The sequence below is a fragment of the Mytilus trossulus genome, chromosome 13 (assembly GCF_036588685.1).
Source record: "Mytilus trossulus isolate FHL-02 chromosome 13, PNRI_Mtr1.1.1.hap1, whole genome shotgun sequence".
Taxonomy (NCBI): Eukaryota; Metazoa; Mollusca; class Bivalvia; order Mytilida; family Mytilidae; genus Mytilus; species Mytilus trossulus.
Window position 1 is genome coordinate 39,264,689 of NC_086385.1, and position 21,097 is coordinate 39,285,785.

The window sequence follows — 21,097 nt, forward strand, 5'->3', positions numbered from 1 at the left end:
CGATGCTCACCTCTTCAAAACCAGGGGTGGTGTTCTCGAAGCTATCTTAGGACTAGGACGTTTCCTAAGTCTATCTTATGACAAGTCTTTGTCTTAAGTCGTGTTCTCGAAGCTCTCTTAACTGATGATATATCTCATTTTTGGTCCTAACTTTAGGACACCCATTAAGGTGTCTTAAGAGCATCCTACCTTCATCCTAGTGTAATAAAGTTTGGATTTCGCTTTTTGCTCATTATTTTAAGTTAAAATGAACATGAAATGAAACGCACCATCGGTTATTAACTCGTATATAAAGAAATTGTGCATGATTTTAAACTTTGAACTTCGTGTTTCACGATACGAAAACACTGCAAATTTAATTCTCATTTCAAAACAAATTGCTTTCCAGTTTAAATAACAATCCTTTTTGATATTTAATTATGAACATGTTATCATAAAATCCGTAAACAATTGTATTAACTTATTTCGTCATTAATAAATGTTTTATCAAAAAATTACTTTAACGATTTAAAACTTCGACTTAGGATGTGTTTAGGACGTCCTAACATAAGATTCAAAATTTCCTTATCAAATATTTAGGCTACTTAGCCATATTTTTCGTGGTAGTAGCAATATCTAACTCAAGAGTGTCCTAAGTTGATCCTAAGTCCACCCTAAAATTGGTCTAAGATGTGTCTTTTGACGAATCTTAGGATACATTCGAGAACACCACCCCAGGTGATAAGACGAAATAAGGTTAAAAACATTTAGTGGAATCGCTATGTATATATATTTACTATACGAATCATTCATTTCAACACATATTGACACCTTCATTCATATTATTCAACTTTCATGTCATAGCTTGGTTCAGGATTATTTTAGCCAATATCACTAACGCTCTTATAATTAAAAAACACAAAAGTTGTGCCTCGACAAAAAACATATTCGTAGTGATATTGGACATGTTTCATTTTCTAACAAGTGACTTAATTTAACAAGTTATGTTGATTTGGAAAGTAATGGACCAAAGAATAAATGTGTCAAAATCATAGGGTTATTTGATTAATGTATGGAAAGTACTAAACTTTCTAAGAACATTAAGTGTGAAAAAGAGATTTTTTACCTTAAGGATCACGGATTGATTTGTGGTGTGTGCTAATTTACAGAAAAATTAATCTCACTTCCCACTCTGAAAATTAAACCAAATATTATGTGAAAATGTTTCAAAACATGCCATCATATATATTACAGTTCATAAACTATAATGGTCAGTAAATCAGTTACGTATATTGACCAATTTGGTATATAAAAAAAAATCAGTGAACAGCATCTACACGATTTTCAACTGAAAAGTTACAAATGCACAAAAAAGGTTTACGAAATGTCATAATGAGCCTATGTTCGCTACGAAGCTCAAAGCAATGTCTTAAGAGGTTTCTTTCTCATTTGTGTTTATTGTTATAATTTGTTGATGATAGCAAATATGAAACTCCTAAAACCATCGTATGTCACAGGTTTATCATAGTTTGTATTCATTTTTGGTTTAACCTCGATTTTTGCCACAAAATATAAGTTGATTGGTTAAAGTGTGTTACTTACTGCTCTATGTTGAATATACTTTTTTGTCATCACAGTTACAAATGAAGAATTTTTAAGAGAACATCCAACAGACCGTCATCTTCGTCGCTTAGCATTACTGTACACCATGAATGAAATTAGAGAACTGGCATTACAGTTAGGATTTAAAGTTGCTGATTTAGAGAACATATTATACACTGAAGATCCAATGACATGGAAATTTGAAGTCTTCAGAAAATGTCGAGATAAATTTTCATTCACTTTCAAACATATCAGAGAAGCAGCTGAACAAGGCAAAATACAAAATATCCATTTACTTTGCAAGGTAAACTTTGATGAATCAAACAAACATGACAGAATCAAGTGTTTGTTAATTTTTTTTGTCATTTCTATATATCTTCTTATTGTGTTGATTTCAATAGTTGCATATAGTGGTACAGAAATAAGATAGGACAGCCAATATCCTCGGTATGTTTTTAGACAAAGAAGGCGATAAATGCTAACTGTAATGTTTACTATAGTGACAAACATTCTAAAAGTTAATAGAAACAAATAAAATGACAATTTTCTACTCAATTACGAAGTATTTTACTTTAAAAACACCATTTACATAAGTTTTCAATTGATCTAGTACATAGTTAAGCTGAACAATTAGATATCAAGTCGACGACATGGGTATCTTTCAAGTTGGATGTAGAAAATGCATAACCTCCGATTTTTTTTTTTTAGCACGGACGGAAAACATATTACTCTATTAGTACTCTATCTCGCTTCAGATTCTATCACTTTTATATTTCAAAGCTTCAGGTTGACATTATAACATAAAAAAGTTCTAAAAAATTAAATATGTGGGTCAAGTGAATTACCTATATAATGAATCACAAAAACAGAGTAGATGTGTTCGAATAGCTATTTGTTTTACTAAAAGTACTTGACGACAGTCTTCCAAGTTGGATGATGAAAATGTATATCTTCGAAAAATTATATTTTTGTGTGTGTAATAACTAGGATTCAAATCTTCAACCACTTAAAAAATCTAGTGTGCCCTTCCACGAAATATTTAATTAGAATGTTTTTGAACGTTTATGAATTTTCAAAATTCCACCTGACAACCGATCAGACAATAGTTTTAAGTTCAATCAATGCAGACACGATCATTAACTGATGCTCATTAGCTAGCTGATACATTTGTCTTTTAAAATGCAACTGACATATCAAGATCGCAATGGTGCTAAGTGGATAAATTTATCTGTTTTGAAGAGCAAATTGACAGCGCGTCATCTCTACAATGGCTTCCATTTCTACGATTGTGAAAATTAACTGGCGTAATGGGGAGATAATTTTGACAAAGTAGAATTCTCACTGGTCAGTTAACAATTAAATAAAGGTGTCAGACCACCAAATACTCCCTCCAATTTAGAACGTATGCGGGAAAAAATAGTGCATTTGATGTCATTGTTTAATTAAACTAACCAACAAATTGGCAGAAATGAACATTATGAAACTTTTGTTGAAAGAGAAATATATTCAGACCATGTTGAGCCAAAATGTACTTGTCTGTGAGTTTGCATTCAACATTTAGGATAAATGCACTCCATAGTATACATTGTACTTATTTAAGATTTCCAGAAAACCAGTGGTTATTTATAGTGGTACCTCTATTCGGGAGACCTCTTCTTTCTTATGTGATTTTAAGTGTATGTTGAAAATTTGACACGTGGAAAGCTGATAAATGTACAAGAAAGGATATATCTGGTTTTTATGAACTTAAACTTAAAATAAAATATTTAGAAGCTGTGAAAATTGCAAAATTTGGTTGAACAGATAGGGACTTTTCATTGGTCCTATGACACTTAAACGAACCCTTGCAAAAACTAGAAATTAATGCAACATCATGCCTCTGTCCATTATCAGAAATTAAGGCAACAGCATGCCTCTGTCACACTATCAGGGATATCACACTATCAAGGGTCTATTTTGTATGGACTTCTGTATAACGTTGCCGACGATTTCATAACCTGAAGATATATATATAAATAACTTTATTAATACCTGGCTCTGATATAACACATATTCGTTTTTTCATAATACATTTATTTTTTATTCGTCTTCGTGATGATATGCGATTTGTATTTTGTAACTAATATGAAAAATATTTGAAAAAGTGATACAAATATCCTTTCATTTTAAGTTGATATATAACGTGAATCTTTTTTGTTTGCAGATTGTGAAAGGTGATCGAATTGATATTGGTAAGTCGTGTGTTTCAAATGTTTAACTTATTAAAAGAGAAAATCAGCTGTTGATATACATCCCTGTTTAGTTCACCAAGCCCAAAGGGCCAAATGAGCTTTTCTCATCACTTGGCGTCCGTCGTCTGTTGTCGTCGAAGTCGTCTGGCGTCGTCAGTTAACTTTTACAAAAATCTACTCCTCTGAAACTACTTGGCAAAATTTTATCCAAACTGAGCTACAATCATCAACAAAGATGGCCGCCGTGGCTAGAAATAGAAAATAGGTGTAAAATGTAGATTTTGGTTTCTAACTCTGAAACCAAAGCATTTAGAGCAGATATGACATGAATGAAATTATTTATCATGTCAAGTTCTAACTGTCCTGAAATTTTCAGATGTATAGAAGAACCTGTTGTTGGGTTGCTGCCCCTGAATTGGTAATTTTAAGGACAATTTGCCATTTTTGGTAATTATCTTCAATATTATTATAGATAGAGATAAACTGTAAACAGCAATAGTGTACAACAAAGTCAGACCTTCAAATAAGTCATGATGAGCAAAATGATCAATTGACCCCTTAACGAGTTATTGCCCTTTATATTCATTTTTTTTTTACATTTTTTATAAATTTTGTAAATTTTGATAAATCTTTACAAAATGTTTTTCTCTGTAACTATTGGGCAAAGTGCATTACAGATAGATATATGATTAACAGCAAGAGTGTTCAGTATAGAAATATGGCGTCACATGGATGGGTCATTGTTTACGAACACATCACCATCACAAAAACACAATTTTGTCAAGAATCCATCTGTGTCCTTTGTTTAATATGCACATGACCAAGATGAGCGACATATGCTCTCTAGCGCCACTAGTTTATTTAATGAACTAAATAATACGTCATGTCCAATTAAATTATAGATGTATAACATGTGGACACTTTCGTTGGGTTATATTTATCTTGTGTTTGTTCAATTATCTTTTTTCACCTACATGTAATTAGTGGAACCCAATAACCAATAGAGAAGATAAAACCGCCAAATGCAAGGTGTTTTGTAACTTGATGGCATCATCATTTACTCAGATTAACAAAAGCTGGTACAAATTTTAATGGAAAGGGCAAAAGGCTAGAAATTTAGAAGTTTTATTTAAAAAAAAAAAAAAGAATGGCGGGAATAGGGTACTGTTTATGTGGGATTGTTGGAATTATCATAATTACAAGAAACTCGTTTCATTTGACTTCAAAAGTTTTTTTTAATTTATCTCATGATACATGCTGATATGAGGAGGACAGATTAAAAATGAGTCTCCGTACATTTTACGGACACCATCACGAATTGGTTGATCCATACGATGTGTCTTTGTCCAAACTAACTAAGGACATTTTTACCACGTGTTAGATTGTGGTTCGTCATTACGTCGTATGATCTTTTAATTACCGCACATGACTTATTGCCGATTGTGACTGTTTTGCTGGGTGTAAAATCGCATTGCTATAAGACGTGTCACGGTACTTTTCTATCCCAAATTCATGTATTTGGTTTTGATGTTATACTTGTTATTCTCGTCGGATTTTGTCAAATGTTTTAACGTCTTTTCTGGTATATTCGTGTGTTATGGTCAAGATAATAAATCATCCCTTCATTTATTAGATTTTAGTTTGGATCAACGAAATTTATACGATATATGTGGTTTACTCTTTGATTTAGAAGAAACGCCGACTTAGCTAGATAATACAATTAATCATCTAAATACTACCACAATTTGATATTTATAAGTATTGTAATTTTCATTGTTATTAAGAAATGTAATATCAGTATAACAAATCTTATCTTGAATTAATCCTAATTTTATCTTAATTTAAGGAAATATTTTTAGAAATTCAAATGTGACGTCACTTTCTGTGTTTGTTTAGAATTTCAAATGTGACGTCATTTTGTGTGTTGATGCTTTTGCTAACTGTGCTTTGCATTTTTATTTGCTGGATTAGGTTGTTTTATGTAATGTATCCGTTTTTATTCTGTAGTTAGTCAACACTATTACATAGTCATTTAATAAAATTTACTGTTTACAAAAGTATAAATTATTCTTAATAGTAAGGGTGTTCTTATCCCAGGCAGAGAACCCTTACGGTATTAGTCACAACTTTTTAGAACTTTTGGTCCTCAGTGCTCTTCAACTTTGTACTTGTTTTTGCTTTCGAACTTTTTTAATCTGAGATGCACTGGTTAGTCTTTTGTAGACTAACCGTACGTCTGACATATTTAATTTTAAACTTGGTACCTTTTGTTAGCTATTATTCGTGTGTTTCTCTGTCCTATATTTTCTTCCATTTATTTGTATTGTAGTCCTGTCATGTAAAGTTGTCATTTTAATGTTCTATTTAACATTGCCATAAAAGCGGGAGGTTTGGCATGCCACTAAACCAGATTCGTTTATGTGTGTGTTTCATTTTATTGCTGTGTTTCTGTTGTGTCCTCTTATATACACATGGAAAAAGGTATTAAAACACCTTGAGTGTTTAAACCTTGACAAAACAGCCTCTTATTTTGGATAGAATATGATAAGATATTTGTAAAATAAGATTGAAACATAGTTAATGATAATATTGGCATGAAAACGAATGAAAAATGTATGAAAAACAATGTTTTATCGAACCACAATTTAGATAACAAGATGAAAAATTTGTTGAACAAAAAAATGCATTTAACAACTTTTACTTTACATTGTCAGACATTTCAAAATTAATCTTAAGATAATTGTTGACATCTGTGTTGATGGCTATACGCCAAAGAATTAGTACTTGGTGCAGCCTCCATTCAAACGAATAACTGTCTCTTAACGTCTCCTGATTTCTGACACCAGTCGACTAGTTTGTTACTGATGTAACCGCAACCATTCCTGATGAAAAGCATTGTTTATTTCATGACGGGTTTGAACTGGTGTGTCCTTTTGCGCACTTTACGCCCAAATGTGTCCCATTTATGCTCGATATGTTTCAAATGCGGGCTACGATCGGGCCAAGGAAGTTAAACCGACTTTTTCTCCGTGATGCTAATTTCGAACATTTGCGAGCTCTGCACTACATTGGATACGGACCACTGTTCGTAAACAAAGGTTAACGAAATGGTCTAATCGTACGATAACCAGTAGCGATGAGTCGATTTCGAACAGTTCTAATTTAACCCTCTTGCTGCCGAGTTTTTTTCTTGCTTTGTCGCGCCAAAAGCATCTTGACGTTTTTTATCTGTGACGTTGCAAAACTTGTGCCTCTCTGTGCTCTTTCCCGCCGTCCATAGTTTTTCCCTTGTCAATGTAGCCGTAATTATGGAAAGCGATGTATAAGTAATTTTACGGAAGTTATTGCTCTAAGATTGTCATTAACGATCTATTTTAATACTAAATTTACAAATACAACTTTAAACTTAGAATATTGTTTTTTTTTATCTTTCTTGTCTTAAAATAAAGTGAAAATAATATACCAATTGCTATACTAGCTTTGAAGGCGACTTTGTTTTAACTTTGTCAAGTGAAATGCATAAATGATTCTTAACCACCTATAAAATACTAAAAAAAAAAAAATTATTATTCTATTGGTAAATTCTGTAAAAAATAATCTATTAAATCATTATGTAAACGTCAAAACAACGGCACCCAATGAAAACGAAAATTAAAAAAAACGTGTACAAATTAATAAAAGTAAATAAATTATCCGAGCATCTGTTCTATGATTCTATGAACTACTTCTTGTTGTAAAGTATCAAACGTGTCAGATTAAAATTATTATGATTACAATCCTTGTTTCGTGAGGCGAGGAAATATTTTTTTGTATAAAAATTATTATCCATATTCATTTTGCTTATTTTTAAATCATGTTTAATATTATTTTGTTGACCACTTATTGCTCCAAATTTCAGAGAATACGAACAACAAAACATAGTAAACACGAGGAAAGAAATTCTCTAAAATAAATTTCTTTTGTCTACAAGTGAACCTGAATTAATAATTATTCATTTTTATTTACTATGATAAAGTACACACCTCAATTGACGTACACGAACTACATTGTATTGTATCTTTAAAATCTGTTAATTGATAGATTGTTCCCTTCTCAACGTTGCATGCAATATTAAGGACGTCTAAAATTCAATATACAATAAATATATTGCTCAGTGGGTTCTACAAAGTAAAAGATCTGTGGTGAATGCCAGAAAAAAAGAGGTTGCCACTGGGAAAGGATATCTATGACATATATGATAGGAATAGAAATCATTGTGTCTACTATTATTTATTTAACATCCCCATTTCGAATGAAATTTTCAAAATAAACATTTTTATGTCTGTGATTCCATAATGAAACAGGTTTAAAATGTATTGAAATATCGTATGACAATACAAGTACATCGGTTAACATGTGTGTACTTTTACCTAAAAAAATTCTAACTGAGATTTCAATCGTGATATTTGAGCTTTAAATAAATTATGAAGTTCTTTTGAATAAAGCGTGTATGGTGTATTGTGAATGAATATTAATATTTCGCGTAATCAAGTATAACAGTCACCTTTTTTATGATTATGTATCAAGGATAAGATTTTTGATTTATATGAGATATTCTGATTGATAGATGTACGAAAAAAGATGTAAAACAAATTTCTCGAAAGAATGCAACATTTGACATGAAAATGACGAACTAGATAATTAGTTTACACGTTTAAAAAGTTGGTATTATAGTACTAACAAGCTTATGATTCTGTATAATTTCTTGACATCCGTTTTAAGTAAATACTTTAAAAGCATTTTATTCAGTTTGCTTCATTCCCGCCAAAATCGCCCTTTTGACGACGTCTTTTGACGTTGTCAGTGCCCCCTGAGTATTGTGACGTTACAATGGACCTTTGACGTTCTACACGATCAACAAGACTTGTGTGTAGAAGCCATAAATGTCCCTTTGGCAGCAAGAGGGTTACAGTCTTCTTTATGGCAACTCCTCTCTTTTTAGGATTGTATTGTTTCCAATGGGTTTCCTTCATAGTGCTTGATTTTCCCTAGCAGATGTTATAGGGGGTCTTTTTGATCTTGGAAGGTCTTTAACATCGTTTGTTGCCTGATTTTTTATTCTCAAAACGACTTACAGTGGAATGGTGATGACCAACAATACCTGCTTCTCTCATGCTGATAATCTGCAATATCACTGCAGTTAAGAGTTGTTGAAGACCCATTACAAGGTGTCAATCACATTACTTTATAAACTTGGTTATTTAAAGTGTTGAAAACAATGACGATGCACATATCTGTTTTATTGTTTACGGGTACAGTATACGTAGCTGCATGTGCAGATAAGAACTTATCGAGTAGATATTTAAGAAATAATTCATGAAAGCCATATATTGTTGGAAATTTAAACATGGCCTGGGCCGTGATATTCGAATAATATGCTGAGCGTTAGCGAGGGATAAAATTAATGAATATCACGGCCCAGGCCATGTGTAAATTTCCAACAATCAATGGCTTCCATGAATTATTTCGATTCTAACAGGACAAATACGGTCATTAAAAAAGCGATGGTAGGAATGCTGTGTGTGTAGCTGTTCTATTTTTACTCCCGGTTCGATAAAGTTCAAACATTCATAACATCTGTAGCTTGCATGGATTGTTTCGTGAATAACAGCTAGAAAAAAATTGTTTAATTCTTTAAATTCTGAAACCAAACATTTGCCATTTTTTATTTACTTGTTATTTTTCCTGGTGAATAGTTGTTGCGTTTCCCTCAGTTTTAGTTTGTATCCCGTATTTGTTTTTTCGCAATCAATTTATGCGTCTCAAACAGCGGTATACTTCTGTTGCCTTTATTTATATCACCAGTCAAATAGTGAGCACTTCAGGATTGACATAGTTGACGTAAGCTGCCGTCAAATCTAAAGTTGATGTTTCGTAACTAAGGAGCAGCCATGTTGACTTGCTGAAATCAATAAATATGCAAAACATGCAATAGAATAGAAACTACAACAAAACCTACCTTACAAATCAATTTTGATACAATATTATACGAATTTCGATGGTACACGTATCAGAAAACGTTCAACTGTAGCATTTTCATTTGTATGACGTCATGTTTTGAAAGGACTTAAATGCGTCAAGAACATTAAAAGACTTTCGCGGAATTTTACTTCATTTTTATTTTGTTGATTTGTCAGAGCTCTTGTTCATTACTTCTTTGTATGATGCATCCGAATAAGAATAAAAGTTATTTTGTCTTTTGTTAACTGCAATTTTAAAACAATAAAATCGGCAAAATGGTTTACAAATAGGTTCCAATACATGCCGATTTACATGGGAAGTAACTTGTAACAGCCATTATTATGTATATCTGTTAGTCTGCGCTAAGTATAGATATATTGAAAATTGTATCACGGTGTTGTTTACAGAGCAAAAGAAGCACGTCATATTATAATTATTGATTAAACTCGGGTGAAATTTAGATAATGTTTAACTAGTTCTGTTTCAACAAATTTTATCACAAAAAATAAAAAGTGTCTCTAAATTTTAATTTCAATTCGGTGTTGCAATACTTTTTTCCTGGTGAATAGTTGATGCGTTTCCCTCAGATTTAGTTTGTATCCCGGATTTGTTTTTTTCGCAATCAATTAATGCGTCTCGAACAGCGGTATACTATTGTTGCCTTTATTTATATCACCAGTCAAATAGTGAGCACTTCAGGATTGACATGAATATCTATTGTATGGTCATTCGTTTGGAAAGTTGTCGGTGGCATATAGTTTACCCTTGTCCGAAATGCCGAAATTCCGTAATTCCGAAATTCCGAAATTCCGTAATTCCGTCATTCCGCAACAAACAATTATATAAGGAGTTTTTTTCTATATGCCTTATGATATTTTTGATTTTTTTATGTGAGTTAATTATGATGAGTTACAGATCAAGTTTAAGTTTCGTTCTGCTCCACTAATTTTTGCAGAAATTACGGGCTTTGGACTTTGAGAAATTGTTGAAAATCACAGTTATACGGGCTTTTTTCCAAACGCATTCAGATATATATTGGGCTGATTTTTGATATGTGAGTTAACCATGCTGAGTTACAGATCAAGTTTAAGTTTCATTCTGCCCTTGTAATTTTTGCTGAAATTACGGGCTTTGGACTTTGAGAAATTGTTGAAAATCACAGTTATGCGGACTTTTTTTCTAAACACCTTCAGAAATTGGGCTGATTTATGGTATGTGAGTTAACCATGATGAGTTATTGATCAAGTTTATGTTTTGTTCTGCTCCACTAATTTTTGCTGAAATTACGGGCTTTGGACTTTGAGAAATTGTTGAAAATCACAGTTATACGGACTTGTTTTCTCAACGCCTTCAGATTTTGGGCTGATTATTGGTATGTGAGTTAACCATGATGAGTTACAGATCAAGTTTAAGTTTCGTTCTGTTCTGTTAATTTTTGCTGAAATTACGGGCTTTGGACTTTAATAAATTATTGAAAATCACAGTTATACAGATTTAGAAGTTTAATGAATTATTTCATATTTTTTAGATATGCATTTGAATAGAAACATTTGTTATGTATTTTTTTTTAATCACAATATGCTGACAATCCCAAGATCACTGCATGAATTTGTATCGTACATGAATATGTCACAGTGAAGGTTAAGAAAGTAGAGCAAAAAAATTATAATTGACAAATCCAATTAAAATCATATAAGAATTATCACGAAATTAACATCAGTATTGCATTCTTCGTTTAAAATAAATCAAAAATGTTATCTTGATTTTATTGTGTATTTTTTTTTTAATAAATAAGCTATTGTTCTCCATCATTTGAACAATTATATGGCATAATATTATTCAATCTTGAATAAAAACCAATAATTCCTAAGTGTTTCATTATAGATAGGGAACCTGAAAAGTGGGATTTGGTACTTACAGAAGAACATATTGACAGATTAGCTCCATTAATTGGAGACAACTCCCTACCGTTTCTTATCGAACTGGAAATGGGATTCAATACGTGGGAACGGATAAACTACAGGCATACAAAGAAAGAAAGAGATTTGGCGAAGCTAAACAAAGAAATTTTAGAAGAATGGAAAAACATTTTTTGTAAAATTCACCGTCAGAAACCAACTTTGAGAAAAATTGCACAGGCATTTAGTAACATTGGCAAGCATACAGACATTGTACAAAACACGTTGTTCTGATTTTTTTGCATTCTTGAATTGGTTTCTATTGTTTGCATCAAATAAAGCATAATTTTGAAGTTGTTTAGAAGCATTCATATTATGAGATAGATTTTATCTTAAACTGACAAATATCGAACAACACTGATAATCAACTCAGACACTACGCTTATTCGTTAACAAATGTGTTGTTCGGTAACTCGTTTAACATGTTTCCCTATTTGAATTATTCCATTATAAACAGTTTGGTAGGCAAAGTTGTTAATTGTAGGACATTTATCCTCTCTTTTTTTTTTTTTGGGGGGGGGGGGGTGATATTTTTTTCCTTTATGATATTTTTATATTAGCTCCACAGTTTTGATAACAGCTTTATTTTACAGAATGGTAAAGCCTCAACCATCATCGAAATAAACAATAAATTATCGAAATGCAGATCTAACACAGGAAAAAATAATCCTGTTAAAGTTGTATCTGCTTTCAATAAACAAAATACAATTACAGTAATTAATGTGTTGTTTAAGTCCGAATCGCTCTACCTGATTTACTTTCATCAGAAACATGAGAAAAGTTTATGATTAATTTGTACCGTTCAGTAAATGGTCAGTATGAAATATGTATTAAATTTACCTATTGAAGTTATTATGTTTACTGTTGATTATCAGTAATGTACATAACTATATTATTTTATGTTTGATATGTTTAGTTTTGTACATATGAACTGATATTTACCCGACCGTTCTGGGTCTGAAATTTATTTAATACGACTCGACAACAATTTTAACTTTACATAACTGTGCAGGTACTGAATTGTACTTAACCTTTTTCTTGACAATACCTAAAAGTCGAAAACAGACTTAAGAAGTCCCTGATCTGATGTTATTTTACAAAGCACAAAGAAAGACTTTAAATTCGGAACCATGCTCGACCAAAGCCTAAACTCTAAAGTTTAAACCTTACTCAACTAAAAAACTCCTACTGTAAAAATATAAAATTCATAATTATAACATAATCAATTTGAAACCACTATTTCAAATTGAGATATTACATTATTATTTTTTGTTTTTGTTTTATCATACAAACCTCTTTTGTATATAGTATTTCTGGTAAAATGTAAAGTCAAGGAAAATAATTCTTGCAAAAATAAGAGATATTGATAACAAAAAGGGTGGAGTATTGTTAAAACTTAAGTCGATTATGATTTAGATTTTTCAAAATTATTATTACCTGGTGAAGAACATGTCGTGTGCAATTTTAGACTGTTAAATATAGTCAAGACTAACGTCTAGGATTGTCGATATGACTGCAGAACAATTAAAAAGGATTGAGTACAAAATCGCCCATGTCAGACTTTAAGTGATAATGAGTTACACTGTATCATGTGTATAGAATCGTATTATATATTGGAAATTCATGATTTTTATTTATGTATTGACTATTGTATCTATATGTACCACATTTGGATTGATTTAAATGTATAAGAGTGTCTCATGATCGGTTGTTTATTATACGTATTTAAAGAAGCAAGTACTAGTATTCAAAATATTCTGCGAAAAACAATGTCCTTTAAGGAAATTAACCAATTTTTTTGGCTGGCCAATAAAATTCAGAGACCATAAGACGCTGACAACTTGGTTCTGCACTGCATTTCAACAATGCATTTAACTTTGAACATCTTCATGAGATAATCTGAGAAACCATAATATTCATAGAGGTCTTGACTAGTGGTGAATGTTTAGATCATTTAGGAATATCTTTTTAAATTTTTGACAGGAGAAATTGTACCTCAAAAAACAAAGCTCCCACCCCTTTATAAGGTTAAAGAAACATCCATTATATTTTAGTAATAAATATTGAGTTTTAATCATAATGGTTTCATGTGTGTTTAAAGCTTTCCATTGCTCTTCATGTAACTGTATATTGTCATTATTATCATTTGTTTTCTAATCAAAACCAGTATTGTTAGTGTTGTTTTACACGGCTTTCATTTGTTATATTTATAACAATTATAGTGAAATAATACCTCCATTTTCATACATTTACATTTCTAGTTTTTTGTAATTACGTCCAAAGAAAAGTGTTGTAATTAAAATTAAGTGTTAAAGAAGCATAAATACAATAGAGACTGTTATTTGGGAATGTGTCAAAGGGACAACAACCCGACCAAAGAGCCGACAACAGCCAAGGCCACTAATTCGTCTTCAATTCAGCGATCTTCAGCTGGACCCTTAACAAAACTGTATACTACTGAAGTAATGATGAACGTCATACTAAACTCCGAAATACACCGAAGAAACTAAAATTAGAAATGATACAATACTAACAAAGGCCAAAGTCTCATGAAAAAGTTATATTTTCTCTATCGTGTACTAAGAAACATTTTTTACAATATCACTGGTTTACCAGATTTTTTTTCTGAATTTGTCGTTTGTTCGGAAGAACTATCAAAGAATAATTTTGGTTAATTTTCTGGAGATTACAGATAAACTAATAGAGGTTGAAAGCGCTAATGTCTTGTCGATTTTGTACATAAAAATAAAGTTTAAAGCCTAATTTTCTACATTGTTTGAAGCGCAAACGTATTTTAGTGTTACGGAAAAAAGCGAAAACGTCCTGCGTCCGTTTGGTCACGACTTTGAACAAAATCCAACATGTTCAATAACAAAATGAACGGTTTCAAGGCAATTTTAATGCCCCACCTACGATAGAAGAGGGGCATTATGTTTTCTGGTCTGTGTCTCCGTTCGTTCGTCCGTCCGTCCGTCTGTGCGTCCGTTCGCTTCAGGTTAAAGTTTTTGGTCAAGGTAGTTTTTGCTGAAGTTGAAGTCCAATCAACTTGAAACTTAGTACACATGTTCCTTATGATATGATCTTTCTAATTATCAAGCCAAATTAAACTTTTGACCCCAATTTTACGGTCCACTGAACATAGAAAATGAAAGTGCATGTTTCAGGTTTAAGTTTTTGGTCAAGGTTGTTTTTGTTGAAGTTGAAGCCCAATCAACTTGAAACTTAGTACACATGTTCCTTATGATATGATCTTTCAAATTTTGCAAGCCAAATTAAACTTTTGACCCCAATTTCACGGTCCACTGAACATAGAAAATGAAAGTGCATGTTTCAGGTTAACGTTTTTTGTCAAGGTAGTTTTTGATGAAGTTAAAGTCCAATCAACTTGAAACTTAGTACACATGTTCCCTATGATATGATTTTTCTAATTTTAATGCCTAATTATATTTTTTTATCTTATTTCACAGTCCATTGAACATGGAAAATGATAGTGCGAGTGGGGCATCCGTGTACTTTGGACCCATTCTTGTTTTATTAGTTTCTGACACATTAAATATTATGTTTTAAATATATCATTATATTGGAATGTGACCATTATATGAACAAAATGTTTTTTGTAATGAATCACATTAACTTGTGTTGCTTTTTTTGTGTTTTCACATTATGTCCTGCATTGTTTTTCCAATCTGTTTCATAGTATAATTGACAAAGTGAAATAATCGTGAGAAGCATTTGTTTCAGATTTGTTCAGCATTTTTAAAATACAGCAGATTTTCTGCACATTGTTTGAGTATACACGATCAGATACCAGATATTTACCGATCTGATTGCAATTCTCGACCATCGTTAACATGGTTAAGCATTCTTTCACAATCTTTTTTCTAGATATACCAAATGACAGTCGTGTTTTAATGTTTTTTTTAAACTTTAAATAAGACTCACTTTTGCAGATGTTATATATAAATTCATTATGGTTTACTAATAAAAAGACATATATTGACTCAACTGTGTTTTATTTATGTTTTCCAAAAATCTGAACCAATATTTTGCATCTTCAATCTTTACTATTGACACATATACATGCACACATTATATTAAACACACGCATAGTCAGTAATAGTATCGATCCATTCAAGGCCATACTTTAAATTGAAGGGAAAGGTATAAGCAAAGCTGTCATCCATATGTTTCTTCAGTGCGTAGTTTATTGTTGGTACGTCTAGCTCAATGTTTTTTTAATAATCGGCAACTAACATTTTCTGACGTCTAAATACTCTCTGCTCAAATAAAATCTAGTAAGTATAGAAGGCGGTAATGTGAAATTCATTGTAACTACATGTACAAGACAGATTTTAAATAGAAAAAAAAGATGTGGTATGATTGCTAAATCAAACAACTATATGTTAAGCGTCAGCCTTTAGCAATGAACAAATCCCATACCGCTATGATAGGCCCCGAAATGACAAAAGTAAAACAATTCAAACGAACAAATTTATGGTTTTATTATTTACCTTTTATAACACATGTTTAAAATTGATAATGCAGGGAATGATTTGTTAATTGTGCAAATATTAAATATAACCTCTGCGCTTGGTTTCTCAATTAGTGACTTAATACTACAATGTTCAAAATTCTGTAATATATACGATAAAAGAATTTTACACTTTAATCATACTCTTTGTGAGCTAGTTCTAATACATTGTGGGATAAGGTGTTTTTTTTTTAAGTACTTCAAATCTTATCTTCAAGAAGAAAGCCTTGGGACGAAATTTCTCTATGCAATTTATAACCTATTTGTATTGGTTTTCGGTATCAAACTGGCTGGACTCATCAACTAATCTATAGAAAATCCAGATCACTGACATACGATATTTTCCTCGAGTTCTCAGCATATGTAATCCGTGTATATATCGGATGTGTATCACTTCTTTATTAGTTTTTCTTACGTTTTTTAGACAGTTAAGACTTATGTATAATATTTCCCTTAATAACGATAACTAAGTATAGGTGCTCAGCACTTCAAAAAAAGTCAATATGAAATCCACGTAAACCTTATATCATAAGTTAATCGCTAAAAATAGTGAGTAGTGTATCTGAAAGTAGTATTTATTGATAGACACTACCTTTCTCATTTCAAGCGTGAAGGAAGGATTAATTCTATTTCCTTGTTCGTAAATGAAGTAGAAATTCCTTCAAGGGAATGATTTTGCGTATATCAACAAAACAATTCAAAGAAGGCTTTGTTTGCCGGTTTCAAAACAAAACTTATCACGAGGTTGAGTAAATAAGAAATTAGTGTACATTCACAGAGAATGATAAAGGGTTATTTTCGTGCAACGTGTTTTGCCATTTTTATTAAACACATAGCCGTGAACAAGGTTCGTATTCACCGTGTTTCGTGAAATCGGTACAAAGATCAACATGCAAGTATTGTGTAATTGTTCGTTCAGCGTTAAAGATAAATTTTATTTCGCATTCTTCCGTGCAGATACCCCACCCCCCCTTTTACGCACCTCTTCATATATATTGTCCAGTAATGGTTCATTAGATTCCCGCTTTATTTATTCATTGTATGGCATAGTCCTCAGCTGTACCCATCTATAACCTGCTTTTTTCAAGCTATTTTGCTAACACTTATGTGCCCGTTTTATGACAGACGGGATAACTTTTTATCTGATTTTAAGATTCATTTCATTAAAACGAAACACTATTGATAAAAGGTCATCTTTATCATGTTTGTTTTATCTAAAATAGCTTAAAATAGAATGCAATATTTAATTTAAACCAAGTTATCTTACAAGTTTACGAATCTATGCGCAAATAACTGCACCCTTAACATTATCTGGTTGATAATTTATGCAGAATATTTTTATTTTAATTGACATTCTGAGGAGGATGAGACAATGTTGATTTTTTGGGCATCCAAATTATTAGCTTTATCAGTGCTTAACCATGGCTGCTCTACATTTATGCTGGATAGTAGTACTGTCGGTCCAAACGGTGAAAATCACTATATAACTACAAGTCAGTTTGCGCAACTAATGAATTCGTTGACCGTGGAAAAGCAGGTACGACATCAGTTAGAGCAAATTGTTGCAAGACTTCAGACAAAAGTAGATGCGTCGACTTATAATGGTGGAAAACAACTTAAAAACATGTCAATTTACCTTCAACCATATATTTCCCGTCTAGAAAATCTCACTTCAATGCAAAAGACATTTGATAGTCGTCTGCAGACCAAGGAAGCTGAGATTACACGACTATGTACTAAAGTGGCCATTTTGGAACAAAATTGTGTCGCAATTAAAATTGACAGTCATAAACTAAATCAAGAAGTAGAAAGTCTTAAGCAAGTAAAGAATTTGGATGTTGCGAACGGTCTGCAGGAAACAAATAACGCAATAAATATGTTAAAAGCAACTAGTCAGGCCAGGAGTGAGGACTTTCGTGCTCTTTACAACTTGACCATGCTGAATAACAAGGACATATCTCTTGCCAAACAGCAACTTACCGACATATATAACGGTAAAATGTGATTTTGTTAAGCATGGCACTTAATAAGAAAAACATTCTCGATAGGTCAAACAAAGTACAGCATAACCTTTATGGATATATGTAGATATATCGTTATCATAAAAACTGTCTTCACTTGTAAGATTAGAAAAAGATCAGTTTTGATTACTCCAATGAAGATAATATATACGTACTGACAAAACAATCAGTCCAAAATCTGAGATTTTACATTATATATAGCCACGGTAGCAACCATATTTAGTAATAGCTAGCAGTTTCAATATGAATTAGTAGAAATAAAATAATATCAGGATAAAATAAATCCTGAAAAGTGAATATTTACAATAGACATTTATCATTTATATTATACATTGAGATAACAGATACTTTAAGGTATAAATATAACGAAAGTCAACAGCATATTGACATATGACACATGTTAAATATTCTATAAACTGAATTATTGTTTTCGTATTACAGGATCAACAATAGACAAAAAGATAAAACGTTTGAATGATAAGATGACAAATGTTAACACAACCGTCCTTGGTTTGACTACAAAGGGTAAGTTTTATCAAAAGCCATAAAGAAGATCCACCTTGGATACATTAGTTATGCATACAAAATTGTACAAAGTAAAATTTAAAAAAATACAGAACTCCGAGGAAAATTCCAAAAAATATGAACATAAAAAATCATAAGATAAAACACATCAAAGGAAAGGATAACATCTGTCTATTTCTTACTTAATGCAGGTATTTTCTTATGTATACTTTTTAACAATAATTAAGCTTCTTATACATTTGTAAGTTTTCTACTATGAACCTTTGGTGCATTTAAAATGCAAACAATAATTCGAAACTTTATCCACCCAAAACCAGTGCTAGTGACCGCTTGAACTTGATATGATATTAGAAAATAGTTGCTCCATGTTGAATGTCTCATTGTGATTTTGAGAGGAAGAACAGCAATCAAATATGATCCCTAGTTTTTTTGGTTTTTTTCCCTTTGCACATGATGTATACGTCATAATGCAAATTTATATGAAACGCTCAGTACAATTTTGAAAGTTAGATGAACAAATCACTTTTCGTCGAGTGAATCTGTTTTTCTTAATGTATAATAGAATATCATTTCGACTTTCATTTTAGACAGTTAAGCACTAGGTTTTTCAACACATTCCGTTTTAATATCATGAGCCAAATAATCCAGTTAGTAAAAAAATAATGAAAAGAAATGTTTTCAGCAGTAACAACTCATAGTAAAAACTATTGGCAACAACATATATTCGTGTATCGTCAATGAAAGAGAAATGTTATCAGTAACTGTAAAAGAGGGACGAAAGATCCCAGAGGGTCAGTCAAACTCATAAATCGAAAATAAACTGAAAACGCCATGGCTAAAAATGAGAAGGACAAACAGACAAACAATAGTACACATGACACAACATAGAAAACTTAAGAATAAACAACACTAACCCCACCAAAAACTGGGGGTGATCTCAGGTGCTCCGGAAGTGTAAGCAGATCCTGCTCCGCATATATCACCCGTCGTGTTGCTTATGAGATAACAAATCCGGTAAATAGTCTAATTGGGTAAGTCACATTCATGAAAGGATGGGGATTGTAGTTATGACGTAAGGAACATATCCGATATCATTTGTGAAACGGTTATTCCATAACGGTCAACCAACTCCTGATGGCGTCCGTAAAATTTACTAAGATATGATTCCAACTTCATCATTTGGAACTGTTTATTTAATAGCTTCCTTGTTAGCAATAACCCTCTATCAACAAAATCATGATAGTAAATGCAAGCACAGGAATATCGTATCAATTGGGAGTTATTCAAATATAAGGTAAAAAGACCACTATATTAATTTTCTCCCAAAATAAAAGTGGTTATCAATGGAACAATAGAAAAAATAGACAACACAACGAAAAAACATTTTAACTACAAAAGGACAAATGACAATAAAACATAATAGTAAAATAAAGGGTGAGTGAAATGACCCATGAACTAAATTGAGATGAACCCGGGTACTTCGTAAGGGTCAGTAGTTCTTGTTCTATTGATGACAACCGTTGTCTCATTCTTAAAACATAAATAAGTCGTAGTATAGCCATTAATTATGCATCATGCGGTTGCTTATTTATAGCACAACAATTTCAGTTTCATGATACATGTATTGATGATTTTTTTTTTAAATTATTCTCGTTAAAGGTTTTATAACAGACTCGAAGATAAAAGATTTGATTGATAAGACGAGTCGACTTGATAATTCACATAATTTAACCTCTCAGCTCGTGAAAACAAATTATCAAACTTTAACAACAAAGGGTAAGTTCTTCATGTTTGTTTCTCTCCCAGACGACAACATTTAATGTTTCTTACATACCATTTATATTATTTTAGGATAAATTTATAAAGATTTCAATAGAAACAATCAAGCTAACAAAAGATAACATAGTTAATGTTTCAAACAATTTTAATATTCCAAATCTGCTTGTTTATTGATATGACTACAAATCAACATAGCATTGCTGGCTTCTGCTAAGGGTTTGGGACAGCAATATATAAGGATATTTGAATAATGTGGAAAGAAAACAGTAAAATCACAAAAATACTGAATTCCGAGAAAAACTCAAAACAAACAATCCTTAGTCAAACACATCAAACGAATGTATGACAACTGTTATATGGCACGAGAACACAGTTATTTCGTAGTGCATTTCTTTTAGACAATAAATTCAAATTAAAAAAATCGCACTTGCTCTTTCTCAAAAATATTTTTACAGTGTAGTGTACTACCAG